A 16023-nucleotide genomic window follows, 5' to 3' on the forward strand; every position below is an offset into this window, starting at 1 on the left:
TTTCAAATGCTCTTAAAGATTATATAAGTATTGTACACAGATTTATTATATTTTACGTGCATTGACCATAATTCGATGGTAATATAACTTATACCAAAATGACTACAATAGAATCAAACCCACGCTTTCAACTACCACTGCACTGATCAATGTCGATAATTTCAATAGATAGCCATAAAACAAAAATAGTTTTTCTTCCGCGTAAAACTTTTATAAATAGCACCCCACGTACATTGAACCTGTAGTTCAAAGTTCCAAAGGAATAGCGTATTCAGTTCCGATTAAGTACGGGCCGTTGCATCGAGTGATTAATTCCTAAGAACTTAATAAGACCCAACTATCTCGTTTATGCTTCAATAATTTTGTTGCTTCGCTGCGCATTTGCCACAACAAAATTGTGAAGTTAAATGCGTTGATGTTAGCAATTGTGTTCAGTTTTCAGACTTCGTTCTTCAGTATGTGGTTAGCTTTCGTGGGGAGAGGTTGTGCGCTCCGTCCGATCGCCTTTGCAACTGTTACGAAAATATCCGTGGATTTAGTTTTAGTGTAGACGTATGTGTGTGTTTGTGTTTTTGTTGTGATTGTAATTGTATGAGTGTTAAGGATTTTACGAGCAGGTTTGTAGTTTTTTAATCTGTGAATTTATGTATTTTAGTGTGTACAGTATAATAATAAAATAAATAAAATAATATTTGTAAAATATTATACTCCTTTAAAACTTTCATGAACTCTATTATTTGCTAACAAATTAATGATGTAGAGTTTCATATCAATATATTTTAAACTAGCTCTATATTAATTTATAATTAATTTATTTTCAAATAATATTATGTTCACAAAAATGAGTGTTTATTACGTAAATAATACGAATAAAAATATTCATCATTATTTTATAATTACACCAAAATATACGCTCTTTACGCAGCTCGGTAAAACAAAACGAATATTTTTATAATGCTTTCTACAAACTTTAAATAAAATGGATTTCCTTAACAATAGAGTCACATAAAACAAATGAATTTAAGAGCTATATTTAGAGAATAATCGCGAACGACAGGGGAATAAGTTTGCCAAAGCTATAATGAAAATATCAACTGACTTTGACCTTTTCCCAAATTGATAGAGCTTCAGTATAATGAAACCTCATATAAATGATACATTTTATGATTATTATTTTATTATTAAGGTACATTTAAGTATTTTTACAATTCAAATATGATAATATTTAGCTTGTATTATTTATATAGAGTCTAGATGTTTGTTGTTTATAAGCATTGCGATATACTATATTATATAAAATATTAATATTGTTAATATTGTATGTACTAAATCATATTTTAAAGGTATTAAAAAAATTATCATGTCATAATAATAAGTAAGTAATTTTTTTTTATGAAATATCGATTTATGGCTCTACATTCGCACAATTTCTCCTGTTTAATAATGCTACTACTGAAAATATTTATTATGTAAAATAAGTCTTCACCAAATTTTAGCATGGCTAAACATTAACCTAAAATAATATATTGGACTAGCTTCCGCCCGCGACTCCGTCCGCGCGGATGTCGGTCTTCGCGTGGATAGATTATTTCTCCATTTGAGTAACTCTGACAATGACATATTATAAATATCTATTGGACCCAAATACGGCTAGGCCTATAATAATACGCAACGTGTGTTCGCTGTTCTACAGAACAACGTCTATGGATAAAACTGAAAAATTAAGATTAATTTTTTTCTACGTATTTTTCCAGGATAAAAAGTATCCTATTTTACGCCCAGGATAATAAGGTATAATTATACCAAGTTTCATCGAAATCCAACCGTTAGTTTTCACGTGATGCCTTCACATACATACAGACAGACAGACAGACAGAGAGACAAAAAATTTTTTAATCACATATTTGGGTTTGGTGTCGATCCAGTAACACCCCCTGGTATTTATTTTTTCAATATTTTCAATGTACAGAATTGACCCTTCTACAGATTTATTATATGTATAGATAAAGAAAATCAAACGCGGACGCTATCGTGGGCTTAAACTAGTGCAACCCACACAACTAAATGCAGTATGAATCAGAGATATATTTAGTTGAAATATAATTTGGCCAAGTCTCCCAACTCATAAGTGCTGTTTTTGAAATATTATCTCCACATTGTTAAGGAGCTTATTAAATTTAATGAACCAGACTGCTACGATTCCATATTTTGTTCGTATTTGATATATATGTGAACCTGAAATGATATTAAGAAAATGTATTGTGAGTGTAGTATTTTGAGAGAAAAGTCACAATGTTACTTTATAAAGAAATTAATTAAGTATTTTATTATTATACGCAATGATAAGTATACCAAGACAGATTTGGTCCTGGAGGGAACGAGCCCATGTTTACAAGTTTACATCGTAAGTATATCTCGTTGAAACATACATTCTACTATTCTGATTCTCAATATGAAAACAACGATCTATTATGTATCATTTCGATACTTGGAGCTATCTTTAAGTCTATGTATAAAACTTATTGCTTGTGTAGATGTAGGTTATCTATACCTACAACTAATATGAATACGAAATTGTGTCTGAAAGTATAACAATTTTCACGACGAAATCAAACTTTTTATTTGAACGAAATTTCAAAGTAGTCCAGAGTCAAGTACTTCTTTTGTTTTCAAAAACCTAAAGCTAGTTTTCTGTTAATCTGCGGACAAGTACAGCTAGATCTATAAATTAAACTTTTATCTGAACAATAAGGTCACTACGCGAATCGATCGTTAAAAATCATATCCACACCACTATATAAATGTCATGATCATGTTGAACTGATGAAAAACGTTAATTGCTGGCTTTTGTTTTATTGAGTGAAAAGCGATGGAGCCAATAAATTCAACCGCTTTATATATTACCAGCTTCCGCCCACGACTTTGTACGTGAATCCCCGTTTTTCCCCGTTCCCGCAAGAATTTCGGGAAATCCTTTCTTAGGGGACGCCTACGTTATGACATCTACCTGCATGCCAAATTTCAGCCCGATACGTCCAGCGGTTTGGGCTGTGCGTTGATAGATCACTATATCAGTCACCTTTGAGTTTTATATATATAGACTAGTTCCCCGCGGTTTCACCCGCATTTCTCCGCTCCTGTTGATCTTAGCGTGATCATATATAGCCTATAGCCTTCCTCGATAAATGGGCTATCTAACACCGAAATAATTTTTCAAATCGGACCAGTAGTTCCCGAGATTAGCGCGTTCAAACAAACAAACAAATAAACTCTTCAGCTTTATTAGTAGGTAGATGTACCGTTTTATTTTCTATATGCCTGTAAAATTTTATTTACGAAAATAGCTTCAGTCTATGTTTGATCAGCGAGTTGTTAAAATGTTTTATTTGGTTTTTAACCCCTGATGTGATCGAGGGGCGCTCTGGGGCGCTATATATGTAACAAATATACATAAATGGACGTCAGGCGTCTTAGATAGTTAATTAGGTGACAAAAGTTCATTACAGTTGCATTTTCTAGTTGTATAATAACGTCTGACTCTAACGTGGTTTTCTATGTGGTTGCAATTTTCAATTTATATTTTATATCATACTATAAAATTACTGTTTATTATTAAATTTGTGGATATATATTACATGCTAATTTAATTAAAGATATGACTTGATCCTGACCTCATTGGTATTGGTGGATGTATGTATGAATTGTGAATCAGTTTTGTTACGTCAGAGGCTGGGTTTATGCTAAGCTACTAGAAATAATGAGTTTCATCTCTATAATGTGTTTGTGTGTGAACATAATATTAACCTTAAAGAAAAATTCACATTGCGTAGGATAAAAGGATAACAAAGTTAGTGCCATATTTAAAAATCGTTGTTAAAATTCCCTTTTACCTTTAAACAAATTGATACTCCCGCAAGCGCAAATAATTCAAGAAAGCCTTACAAAATAATTAAAAGCCCTCCAGTTCTTAAAATATCAGACGTAAAATAAATTATGATTCTCCATGGCCTACAGTTAGATTCGACAAAACGTGAAAACAAAATGGTGCTAATATTTAGTCAGCTCTCAGAAATACTGAAGCCGAGTCACTGAAAAGTCTACAAAATTGTAACTCAGGTCAAGGTCCATTTCGTGAAATTATCATGTCTGAGATAAAATTATTAGGGCTGACTTATTATGCTCGTATTTTATGGCAGATAATTTTGGGTGAATTTTTGAGTATCATTTTACTATGTTGTTCAATGGGTTCGTTTTTGAACGGATCTGCTTTATGTTGTTTTGAAATAAGCTTTTGGAAAGTGATCTGAAATAAATTAAAGTAGTTACTCTTACATCATCAAATTTTACAAAAGAGAGCTGACTAAATATTAGTTTATAACTAACTAGCTTTCCGCCTGCGGCTTCGCCCGCGTTTTCAAAAAAAAACCCGCTTAGTTCCCGTTCCCGTGGGATTTACGGCATAAAACCTAGCCTATATTACTCGTGGATAATGTAGCTTTCGAATAGCGAAAAAATTTTTAAAATCGGTCCAGTAGTTTATGAGCCTATTCATTACAATCAAACAAACAAACAAAGTTTTCCTCTTTATAATATTAGTGTAGATTTAAGAGTATAATTTTTACTCAAATGCTATCTCTTCCAGGCAACTAGGGCATATATTTTTGTTGTATTTAATGGTTGCCTGGTAGAGTGGTAGAGATAGGTACTTAGCGACAAAGTAGCCTTTTTATATTTATTTATTTGTTGTTTTCCTTTCACGTATATACTTTTAACACAATAAATAAATTTTAATTTATAACACTTAAGACTGACTTTAATTAATTCTTCAATTTATTAAATTTATAAATTTTCATAAGAAAACTTTAAAGAATATAAATAAGTGTTTTCATTTCATTTTACATATTTTATTTGTTCACGATATCTCGGACATGAAATAGAGTGCATTTGTGTTGAATATTTTATTATAATATTTTCTTAAAGTGGCTTTTGTAGAACATTCGCTGATGGAAGCGGATAGCAAACACTTGACCACTTCTGAACTAAAACATCTGGGATCTGCGTTTGTATAGATAGCTGAAAATTCGATCAGTATGCAATTTCTTATCTGATACCTACGTTTTTAGATACTTGTACAAGACATTACCCCTAAAATAAAGATTACGATTGAGATGTTAAAAAGTTGACGTGGGTGGCCAATATTCCATTATATTATACTAGCTTTCCGCCAGTGGCTTCGCCCGCGTTAACAAATTAAAACCCGCATAGTTCCTGTTCGTGGCATTTCCGGGATAAAACCTATCCTATGTGTTAATTCAAGTTACCCTCTATATGTGTGCTAAATTTTATCACAATCGGTTCAGTAGTATTTGCGTGCAAGAGTAATAAACATACAAACATACACATACATCCATCCTCACAAACTTTCGCATTTATTATATTAGTAGGATAGTAGCAAGGATATACAGGGTGTAATCGTTAAGTGTGCATAAGCGAATATTCCGTAACTATTGCATTTGCAGATATCAAAAAACTTTATACTGATATCACACCCCGGACACTCCATACAAAATTATCGTTTTGACAGTCACACTGTAGATACTGCAAATGTGTGTGTTAACGCTTTATGGTTGGCACATTTTTGACTAGCGTAAAAAAAATTCGCGTTTTTCTGTAGAAATAGGATCCGTAAACAGCACAATATCTAACCATTTTCTACGAAAAACGATAATCACAAATCCAAAATAATAAAATTACTTTAAGTCAATTTGATTAATGTTGTCAATCTTCGTTGCGTATCGTCCCTGTAGAAAAATATGGACCATTTTATGTCTGATCGTGCGGGGTGAGGTAAGTGTTTAATTTTGGCGGGAGGTGGAGAGTGTCCGTTCTGTAGCGTTTAGCTACTATTATGTATTCTGTGCTGATATCAAAAGCACTTAACCTAATGATTAAAATGGCCATAATAAATTTAAAAAAATCGTATCTGAGTAAATAAACAAAATGTATGCAAACCATGAACGTTTCAAGGGCAAAAAGTGAAAACGTTATTTCTCATTATATTAGATTTGTGTTTAAATGTATAAAATGAACAAAACAACGAGGTCACGAAATTGGAGCAGACAGCATTTTCAAAGATTCACTACTGATGTTTATTTGGTATATTTTACTCTCTATCATCCATACTAATATTATAAATGCGAAAGTAACTCTGTCTGTCTGTCTGTTACTCAATCACGCCTAAACTACTGAACCAATTTTCATGAAATTTGGTATGGAGATATTTTGATACCCGAGAAAGGACATAGGCTACTTTTTATCCCGGGAAAATGACGCAATCCCGGAAATCCCACGGGAACGGGAACTATGCGAGTTTTTCTATGACTGTGCGGGCGAAGCCGCGGGCGGAAACCTAGTATTGTATAAATGAGCTGTTCTATTATCATATTGAAACAAATAATTATTATACATCGTCTTTATATTTAAGTTTAGAAGGTATTAAATATTATTGTATACTAGCGGTCCGCCCCGGCTTCGCCCGTGGTACATATTTCGCAATAAAAGGTACTATGTTCTTTCTCAGGGTCTAAAGATTGTCTGTGCCAAATTTCATCAAAATCGGTCCAGTAGTTTATGCGTGAAAACCATACATACATACAAACCTTTCCTCTTTATGATATTAGTATAGACGTAGATACTATGTTATTAAGTGAATTTTTAGAGGGAATGTCTGTGTGTTTTAAAATGATTTCTTTTTTAACTTTTCTTATTGATATATTGGCTCTACCCAAGAAATAATTATGAAAAATATATTTGTACAAGATAATTCTCACAAAATATACTTTTTTTTCGTGTGAAAAAAAAAAGTATTTTTTTTTTAATTATCTTTCACAAAATATATATTTTTTTTTGTAAAAAATATACCTACCTACTTGTTTTTCATGTGCATTATAATTGCAATAGATTAAAGTCACTTATACAACATAACAAGCTTTAAAGCTAACCAAATCCTATTTAACAGTATGTTACACAAAGATTATGTACTTACAAGACGTAACATATTATTGTAGCAAATTTCAGAGGTCATTTGTTAGTGGTCTAGCATCGTGGCTACAGTGAGTGATGTTAGGATGTACTGATTAACCATCAGTATCGATTAGTTTTAACCGACTGTGAAAAGGAGGTGCAAATTTAGATGTTTTTGATGGGCTTAAAGCGTGTAAAGTTAAGTGTGTAAGTTTTATATTGTTTTTATATTAATGGTCTTATTTGATAAGGATTTACTCAAAAATAACACAACTGTATTACAAATTATTTAATAATAATATTATGACAATTTACTTACTTTTTGTAACTCGTGAAAAACTAGGTAGAGTCTTCTGTATAACAAATAGATAGTTATAAATATAAATAAATAAATAAATCAAATTTAACTTAAAAACAATCATGAAATCTGTATTAGAATAAATGTTACTTTAATTCTTAAGTTACGAAAAGTCAATACGTTAACTGAATTATAAGAAAAAATGAATTGTTTTAAATATACCCTTCATATTTTGAAATCATAATATTATTTAAAACGATTTCTCGCGAAAAAAATATTACAAAGGCCACGTGTCACCCTAATACTTGAGCGACCCTTTATTATCAAAATAATTATTTATCTTGTGTATTATGTTAATTTAATGGCCTATAGAATAATATTTTGTCTAAAATACATATAAGTATGATTTTCAATAGCACTATAAAAAAATTTGTAGTAAGTACAGCGTGAGTGTTTCTAGTAACTTTATTTAAAATAACTATAACTATTGAAAATTATAGTTAAATTAAAAAAGGTAACACTTGCATTAAATAAATTAAAATTCCATATAATTAACACAAGGATCGACGACAGCAGCTGTTGTACCCCAACTAAACATAATGTAGAAGTTACTTAATTTAATAATCGACTCACATCTAGAGAACCTATATTTATAAATAAAATATTACTAATACCAAAATACTAAAAAAATATATTTTTGTACACAGATTCCGGCAATGGCTTCGTTTACATTTTTAAAGTAGCATATATAATAATATAATAGTACCTTGGCCTATGTAATATATTATGGCTAAAGGCTTAGGGCAGGCTATCTTCGAATTTTGTGCAAAATTTCATACCGATCCTACTATCAGTTTTTGCATAAAAAATTATCAAGCATCAACCCATTTTAAAATTGTTAGAATCGTCAAATTAAAAATAACATAAACGCGGCATTATAACCAAAGCAACATTTAAAAAAATTATAAAAAACATAAAAGTAATCTCAAAGTATCGAAGGACTAACAAGCGATGCCGACTCGGTGGGGTCCGTTTTTTACGCGTTAAAAACCAATAAGGCCCCTCTTTCGGTAATTAAAACCGCACTAAGTGTGAAACATTTGCTAAGAACTTTTTGCGTCTGTTTTTATGTTTGTACAAATCTGTCTTTGATTCTAATTAAAGGGTGAGGGTGTTTAGTCGAGATTTAACTAAGAAAAATATACGAGAATTCTCTTTCTCGTTTTGCTTTGAGCGTTGTTTTTACAGCTTTTATTTCTTGGCTCAATTATTAGATTCTATCAGCTGGCTGTGATGATTTCATCAATTGGTTTAGTAGTATTTGTGTTAAAAAACTTGTTAGTTTTTTTCTTGATAGATTTATAAATGTCTATGCATTTGAATTTTGATTCCAATACTTATGAAAAAGCTCGTTTGTGTCGAGCACACGTGTCACAAGTGAAACTTCTGTGGCAAGATTCAAAGATATCAAAATCGTTTTTTTTCCATGACGTGACGGTATTACCATTTACCATGACACGATCTTAAAATACTCTCAACGCACCTAATGAAGTTTCACTTCAAAACCGTTTTAAGTCATTAATAATTTTTGAATCAATTTCCAAGCCCATAGAAATGTTTTAAAATTAGTGTTATATGCATAGAAAATTACTAAAGCGGATAAAATCGTGGCTTTTAAATAGTAATGAATACAAAGACAATCTGTAGACTGTGACGAAGATATAAAAGGGTCTGATGTATGACGATTTGTTTGTGTATTCGAATATTTCTTGTGACGTCATAGGCAGACGGCGCTAGGATTTGGATATGTATTGACGCAAGTGTTATAGAGAGATTTATAATATTATTTATTGTATATAGTTCAAGATACATCGCCCATTTTTGCAAGTGACTACTATCAAGCTGATTTTCCGTTTGTAGCTTTATTTTGATGAGACACCGAATAATTTCGTGTACGAAACTCTCGATTGTGGTAGCTAACAGAGTCCAGAGATAACAAGGATAAAATTTTTTGATTTGATGGTTCTCAAATATTTATTACGCAATTTGTAGGACAATATGTCTGTTGAATTATATAAACATTAACTAAGTGAAAACAAAAAAATCAGCTTGTTAGTAATCATTTATGATGACCTCGTTATCGATACACTTTGGAAAGGGGGACTCTTTGAACCAACCATAGATTTTGTAGGACAAATATTTTTTCGAATAATTTAGGTAATTATCTTGAGATTGAACAAAAAAAAATTCATTCAGTTAGTAATAAATATTTGAGAACCATGAAATCAAAATTTTTTATCCTTTTTATCTCAGTTAGCTACCACAATCGAGACTTTCGTACACGAAATTATTGGGCGTCTCATCAAAATAAAGCTACAAACGGAAAATCAGCTTGATAGTTATAGTCACTTGCAAAAATGGGCGATGTATCCTGAACTAATATATAAATAGTTTTAGTTATTAAAATAGTAGTAAGTATAGTTTTAGTTCTGTAGTTTCAGTTTATTAGTTATCTTTAATTAATCTGATTGATTTATTTGGGTGTGTGTTTTATTGCGAATTTTCTGTGTCACACTGAATAAATAAAGTTTATTTGTCTTTTGTATATTAAATTTATTTATTCTATTTCATTTTTGTTGTTTATTAGCATATGCAACTACTCTTATGTCTTGTGTTTAATTTCGCCTACCAAAATAAATTATAAAGTTCTTATTTCTTACTCTATTTGTTTTGATTTATAATATTAAAAAAGTCTAACTGAAAATAGTCATTATTCAGAAAACAGTCGTTATTATTACACATAAGTAGTCTGTAAATTGATATAGTAGATATTATTCGACGTATCGATGAATACATTTTTGACTGACTGCAGACAAAACCTTTACAAACAAAGGGTTTCCCTTCCCAGAATTTTCTTTTTTTATAAATTCTAACTAAAACAAACATTTATGATTTAAATTGTTGTTATGCATATAATATCCTAAATTGTATTTATAGATATAAAATGAGTAAAAAATTCTGTATATCTAGATATTAATTATTTATATTTTTCAGTTTTTCATGATATATTTTACAAGTTTAGTTTATTAGAAATCGGTTTATTACACCGGTATAATATCAAATTTAAAAAGCCTCAAAAAGAAATAAATATCAATATTCAGGTCCCATAGTAACATACCATAGTATCATTTCTCGAATCCATACATAATGACTTTTCATTTTAACGGCTAAAGTGTAAATGCCTTCATGTTAGCTCAAAGGATTTTCCTTCCTTGTGTGGCTGGTTTAAAGGAATCTGAAACGGACTTGAATCTCGAATCTTAATGTCGATGTATTCAGAGGGTTTCGCTTTGAAAAAAGCCTGTCCAAAATAAGTGTTTCTTATAGCTAAATGTGTTTTAGCATGGTTTTAACAGTTGAAATATAGTATTTCTAGTGTTTGATTTTACGTGATTATTATAGATTTATAAATTAAATACTTTATCGGATTTTAAACGCGATTTATTCATTATATTATTTTCCCGACGTGACGACGTGACGACGACTGCACTAGTCTTCCCGTGACCACGATCGCTGTAAAGTGTTCGGAACGTCGGGAAAATAATAATATAATGAATAAATCGCGTTTAAAATCCGTTAAATTCTTTAATTCCTAAAGTTGAAATATGTTTGATAGCGTTTCATGTTTGTGTAGCTGAGTTTCATTTACGTTTTTTTTTAAATATGCTTAAAATAATATGGTTTTTGTAGAGTTTTTATATATGAAATCCGATCTGTATATTCAGACAAATATAAAGAAAAAAAAATTTGAATTTGCTAACAATACTTAGAAGTACTACAGAAATACAACTCATAAACAGTACGTTCACCATTCCTTCTACCGACCCACAATGCTCATGTACAATCAATTTTAGGTCAAACCTCGATATCAAAGCAAGCTTCAGTATGGAGTTACATCGACTGTTTCATGTCAAGTGCACGCCACATTAAGACTAAGAGCACAAATCGTTCTTTTTGCTTCGATGAGGTTATAAAATGAGTAAAATCTCGAATATCTTTAAACTTCTTTGAGACGTTTGTATTCTTTTCAATAGGTACTTCGATGAGGTGTGGAAACTTGAATATCTTTGATAAATTCCTTTGGAAGTAATGAATATAACTCGAATATTTGAAAGTAAGTATAAATAAATGACAAGGTATAAGAATTTTGGAGTGTTCTTTCCAAAAATAAATGTGCTTAGAAAACATAATATAGACGCCACTATTTATTTATTTAATATTTTTTGCTCTGAAAGGTGGTCTTACATTCTTATTACATAGTATATAAATCTATATCAAACGACATATAATTATATAATATTGTGTAAAATATGCTTATTTACTAAATGGTATCTATTGTAAATCATATTAAAATGTATTGACTCATGGAAAAGATTCATTAGATATTGTAAAAACAGACATTCATTTTATTTGTTAACTAGCTGTTGCCCGCGACTTCGTCCGCGATTACGTCGTTTTTCGTCATTCGTCGTTTAAAAAAAAATACGTGACACTTTATTTTTGAATGTTCTTAATTATTGTCTCTTATAAAATTTAACTACATTAAAATTGAACACTGATAAGAAAATCTTAAAATCTAAAGACAACATGAATGAATGTGATTTAAATTCTACATTACTTAGTATTTCAAATAATAATCTAAATTAAATGTAGATTAACAGTTTGAGCGCACCATTATAGAATATGTACCTAAGTATTAAATTACGTCAGTATACATAGTAACTTTACTAAAAACACGATGACTTTCTTTCGCGCTCGGTACCACAAACTAAGCATGTTTGTGGTACGTGGCCCGCGTCACTTGACCCCCCGCGAGTTCCCCTCCGTTGCTATGCGAAAATACATTCGTTGCTCTACTGTAGGAAAAATTTTAATACTGTGGCCTGGGCGTTATAACACGTCCAGGGAGTTCCTGAGTGCCGATATCACCATCTTGAGGAAAAGCTTCTAATGTCGATTTAAAACTGCATACATACGAATTAACCTGTTCTAAAATAATTGTGAAATGAGTTCAGTTTTAAATTTGAGAAATATTGATTTCTTGTATTCCACTATTCGTTGTAGTCGAATACAAAATATATTTAAACAAACTTAGGTTGGCCTTCAGGCAAAAGGGATCCTATCAAATGGTAAACTTGACCTTGTATCTTAAAAGTAAGCATGAAAGGACCTTCTGATAATTATTGAGCACCAAAGGATCATTTGAAACGCACTACTATAAGAGCGAATATTGTCTAATAACAGTTTAGATTGCACAGTATGTTCCTCTAAAAGTAGTGATTTCAAAGGTTCCGGTGTATCTTCAAACGAAAGCCGTCTCCTTACTCCACTTTAAAGCATGTAAAGCATGCAAAGAACATACTACGTTAATATCGCCTATACAGAAGATGATCTGTAATAAATTGTGAGGTTATAAGCAAACCCACTTTTATATTTGTCGGACCACACCACCGAATTCGTAGATTGTTTACCTCTAAGTCATCAAGACTATGACGAAATCGTCTGCAGTAAGACGGGCCTCTCGCTATTCGTCCGTTTTCAGAGACTGAATAATTTCAATTCTTAATCTTTCATTAAACAAATATTAATCGTTCTTGTCTCAAATAATTGTAATATTCGCGTCCCTACTCTAGTCATTGCTTATGCTCATGTTCATCTTCAAGAGATCGAATAATATTATGATACACCCTATCATTTGTCAAACGGTCTTCATATTGAGTAAAGTTTCAGATTCTCGAGATAAAATATGACTGTCGTGATCAGTAGTGAGACGTAATTCACTCTCAGTGAGGGTTTCGGTCTAACGGGATAATAGGGGAAACCGGGTTTGTTTGTCTCACGGGTTGGTTGTCACAGCGGTCTTAACACAAAACTGAACTATCGAATAAGTCTGTTGAAAAGCGTGGCAAAAGCGATACAGTGACAACGCTGTCCCCACTTCGCGTCAGACCGCCCCGATCTGCCGTGAGGGCCTTTTTTTTTTAGTGGGGAAATCTTGCATAGATACCCACGGCCTCCGGGGAAGAGGCCGTGGGTTATGTCGGATTCCTACCGACCAAAACCCCACTGTGTTCCGTCGAGCCGCATCAACGACAGGGCCACGGGTATGTGTAGAATTCATCCGTGACTGCCGTGAGGGCCTCACAAGTGTTTATAGTTTTCGCACAGATTTTTAATGATATGAGGACCTAATATGGTCCTCATAACATCACCATCAGAAAAAAAGGAATATTTTTAATTGTGAAAAAATATTAATATGATTAACACTATTTTAACATAAAATATTATAAGTCTGTGAGTGTGTAAAAAAAAGACGGGTTGCACTCCGGGAGTGCCGGCAGAAGTGAAAACTTGATTATTAACGTTCAGCATGTTTGATATTTTGGAATGGTAGGTATCTGTCTTACGCATGGAATATAAGGGCTAAAAAAACTAACATCCGTCTTACGCTTTTTCGATGGTCACGTGTCCTGACGCGAGTTTAAGATTTTATACCCAACGCCGCTAAAAAAGTTTTCACTTCAATAAATCCAGCTTATAACACATCAAACTTATGTTTATAATTAAGTATACGACATGAAAATATATTAATTACCAAGCAATAATAATACAGATAAATACTGAACATAAGTATAATAGTTAGTATTAAGTAGTATTAGTTAAAATATACTTTGACTGTTAGTCAAAGTTTATTTTTACTAACAACATGTAAATGAAGAAGAAATAATAATTACCAACGAACTAACCTTTTCTTTAATACTTAACACGGCACATTTTTCAAATTATCTTGCTCAACTCTGCTCAAAAATTTGAGGATTTTGTTGGAACTTTAATGTGTCAAAACTATGATATATCTAAACTACGATACTACTTGAAATAACTTGCATGCGGAAATGCTCATTACAATTGTGAATCTAAAGAATAACTAACAACATACTATTCAATTTTATTGAGCTGATGAATATCTTTTGCCTGGAAGAGATCACCGTCTCCTAATAAATATACTGTGTTTTCTTATAAAATCTTTACATAATTTATTTTATTTAGTAGTTTAGTTTTTGTTATTTTTATGTAAAAATGAGCTTGAGCAATGAGCTTATACATATTTGGCAAAAGTATACATAAATTTTTTATAATTTCAGGACCGCAACTTAAATGGGGCGCTCGGAAAATATGCCTATGGGTTATTAATAGAGAAATGATACACAACAAAGTTATGTTGGATCCATTTTATTTATAAATAATGAAAATGATATATTTATAAAATATAAAACATATTAGTTATGTAAAATGATTAAAAATAAATAAATGAAGCAACTACGATTCAAAGAAAACATCTTTTTCAGTGTGAAAATGCTCTTAGCAATCCTGGATGATGAACTGTATATCATGTACTCTGATCCCAGTACGGTCGGTACCTCGATAGCCATAACGATAAATATTATAATCAGATAACCGCAAAGTCAAAATAAAAACATTACTTGTACAGTTGTGAGTGCAAAATTTACGTTTCATTTGGCAATAACATTTTTTCGGTACTAAAACGTAGTAGTTTGATATGTGGCTGGCTGCCCCTCCTCTCCTTCCTGAAAAATATCCTCCAAAATTTCCCGAGATACTTCCAATGATTGAACCATTATGATTAACACTATTATTGATATTGATCAATGATTGAACCATTGGACGTTGGACATTAACTTCAGTCAAAAATTAACGAAGCGGATGATTACTAATTTCCACTTAATCCTCGCTGCCACTATCTTTATCATCAAATCATCAATTTTCAAATGGTGTTGTAAAATTGTCAGCAGAAATCGTCTTCCAAAGGCGATATAATTTTATGAGCATTGAATCTGTAAATAAAAAAATCAAAAGTTAACTGTAAATCTATAAAAAAAGCTACTTACAAATAAAATTTTATCAAAAACTACTGTTCCCAATGCACCTCAAAATCTTGTAAAAGTCATATATAAAAGAATTCATCAATTCATCATTTTATTATTTCATTCAAAAAGTGTAATAATATAATACCAACAAAACACATGAATTGCTATCATTATAAAAAAATAAATACCTGTATGTAACAACTTACCTTTAGTGGGAACGCATGACGGTGAAAATTCACAAAACACTAAGATTGCATTTGATATTTTTGGTTTTATGGCATTCAATAGTCAAAAGTCGATTTCTCTGTCCCTATGTCCCTTTGTATGCTTAAATCTTTAAAACTACGCAACGGATTTTGATGCGGTTTTTTAAATAGATAGACTAATTCAAGAGCAAGGTTTTAGTATATAATTTATTAGGTTTTAGACAAAGCGGGCGAAGCCGCGGGCGGTAAGCTAGTAAATTTATAAAACACGAAGATTTTTAAAATTGTAACTAATGAACACAATCAATATTAGATTAATTACTGTAGATAATGGTGTCTAGTTTTACTTAAAATAATAAACATCTACCCTCACTTTAAAAAAATGTAGTATATTTATTATTTACACGAAATATACCTTATAGGGAAGGGAAGATATGGGTTAAAGAGTTAAATAAATAACATGATTATATTTAAATTATTAATTTTCAACAGTGTATTCAGTAGTGTTAACATGTAAATTGATTTGATTTTTACGAAATCTCATAGATGG

General features: G+C 31.3%; 1 protein-coding gene across 1 annotated transcript in view; it reads left to right on the top strand.

The window, feature by feature from the left end:
• Positions 1 to 473: 473 nt before the first annotated feature.
• Positions 474 to 16023, top strand: part of LOC123692208 (glutamate receptor-interacting protein 1) — a 204395-nt gene continuing 188845 nt past the window's right edge. Inside the window, exon 1 of the mRNA XM_045636910.1 lies at positions 474 to 617. The gene's annotated coding sequence lies outside the window, so the exon portion shown is untranslated. The remainder of the gene's footprint in view (positions 618 to 16023) is intronic.

The sequence above is a fragment of the Colias croceus genome, chromosome 6, assembly GCF_905220415.1.
Source record: "Colias croceus chromosome 6, ilColCroc2.1".
Classification (NCBI taxonomy): domain Eukaryota; kingdom Metazoa; phylum Arthropoda; class Insecta; order Lepidoptera; family Pieridae; genus Colias; species Colias croceus.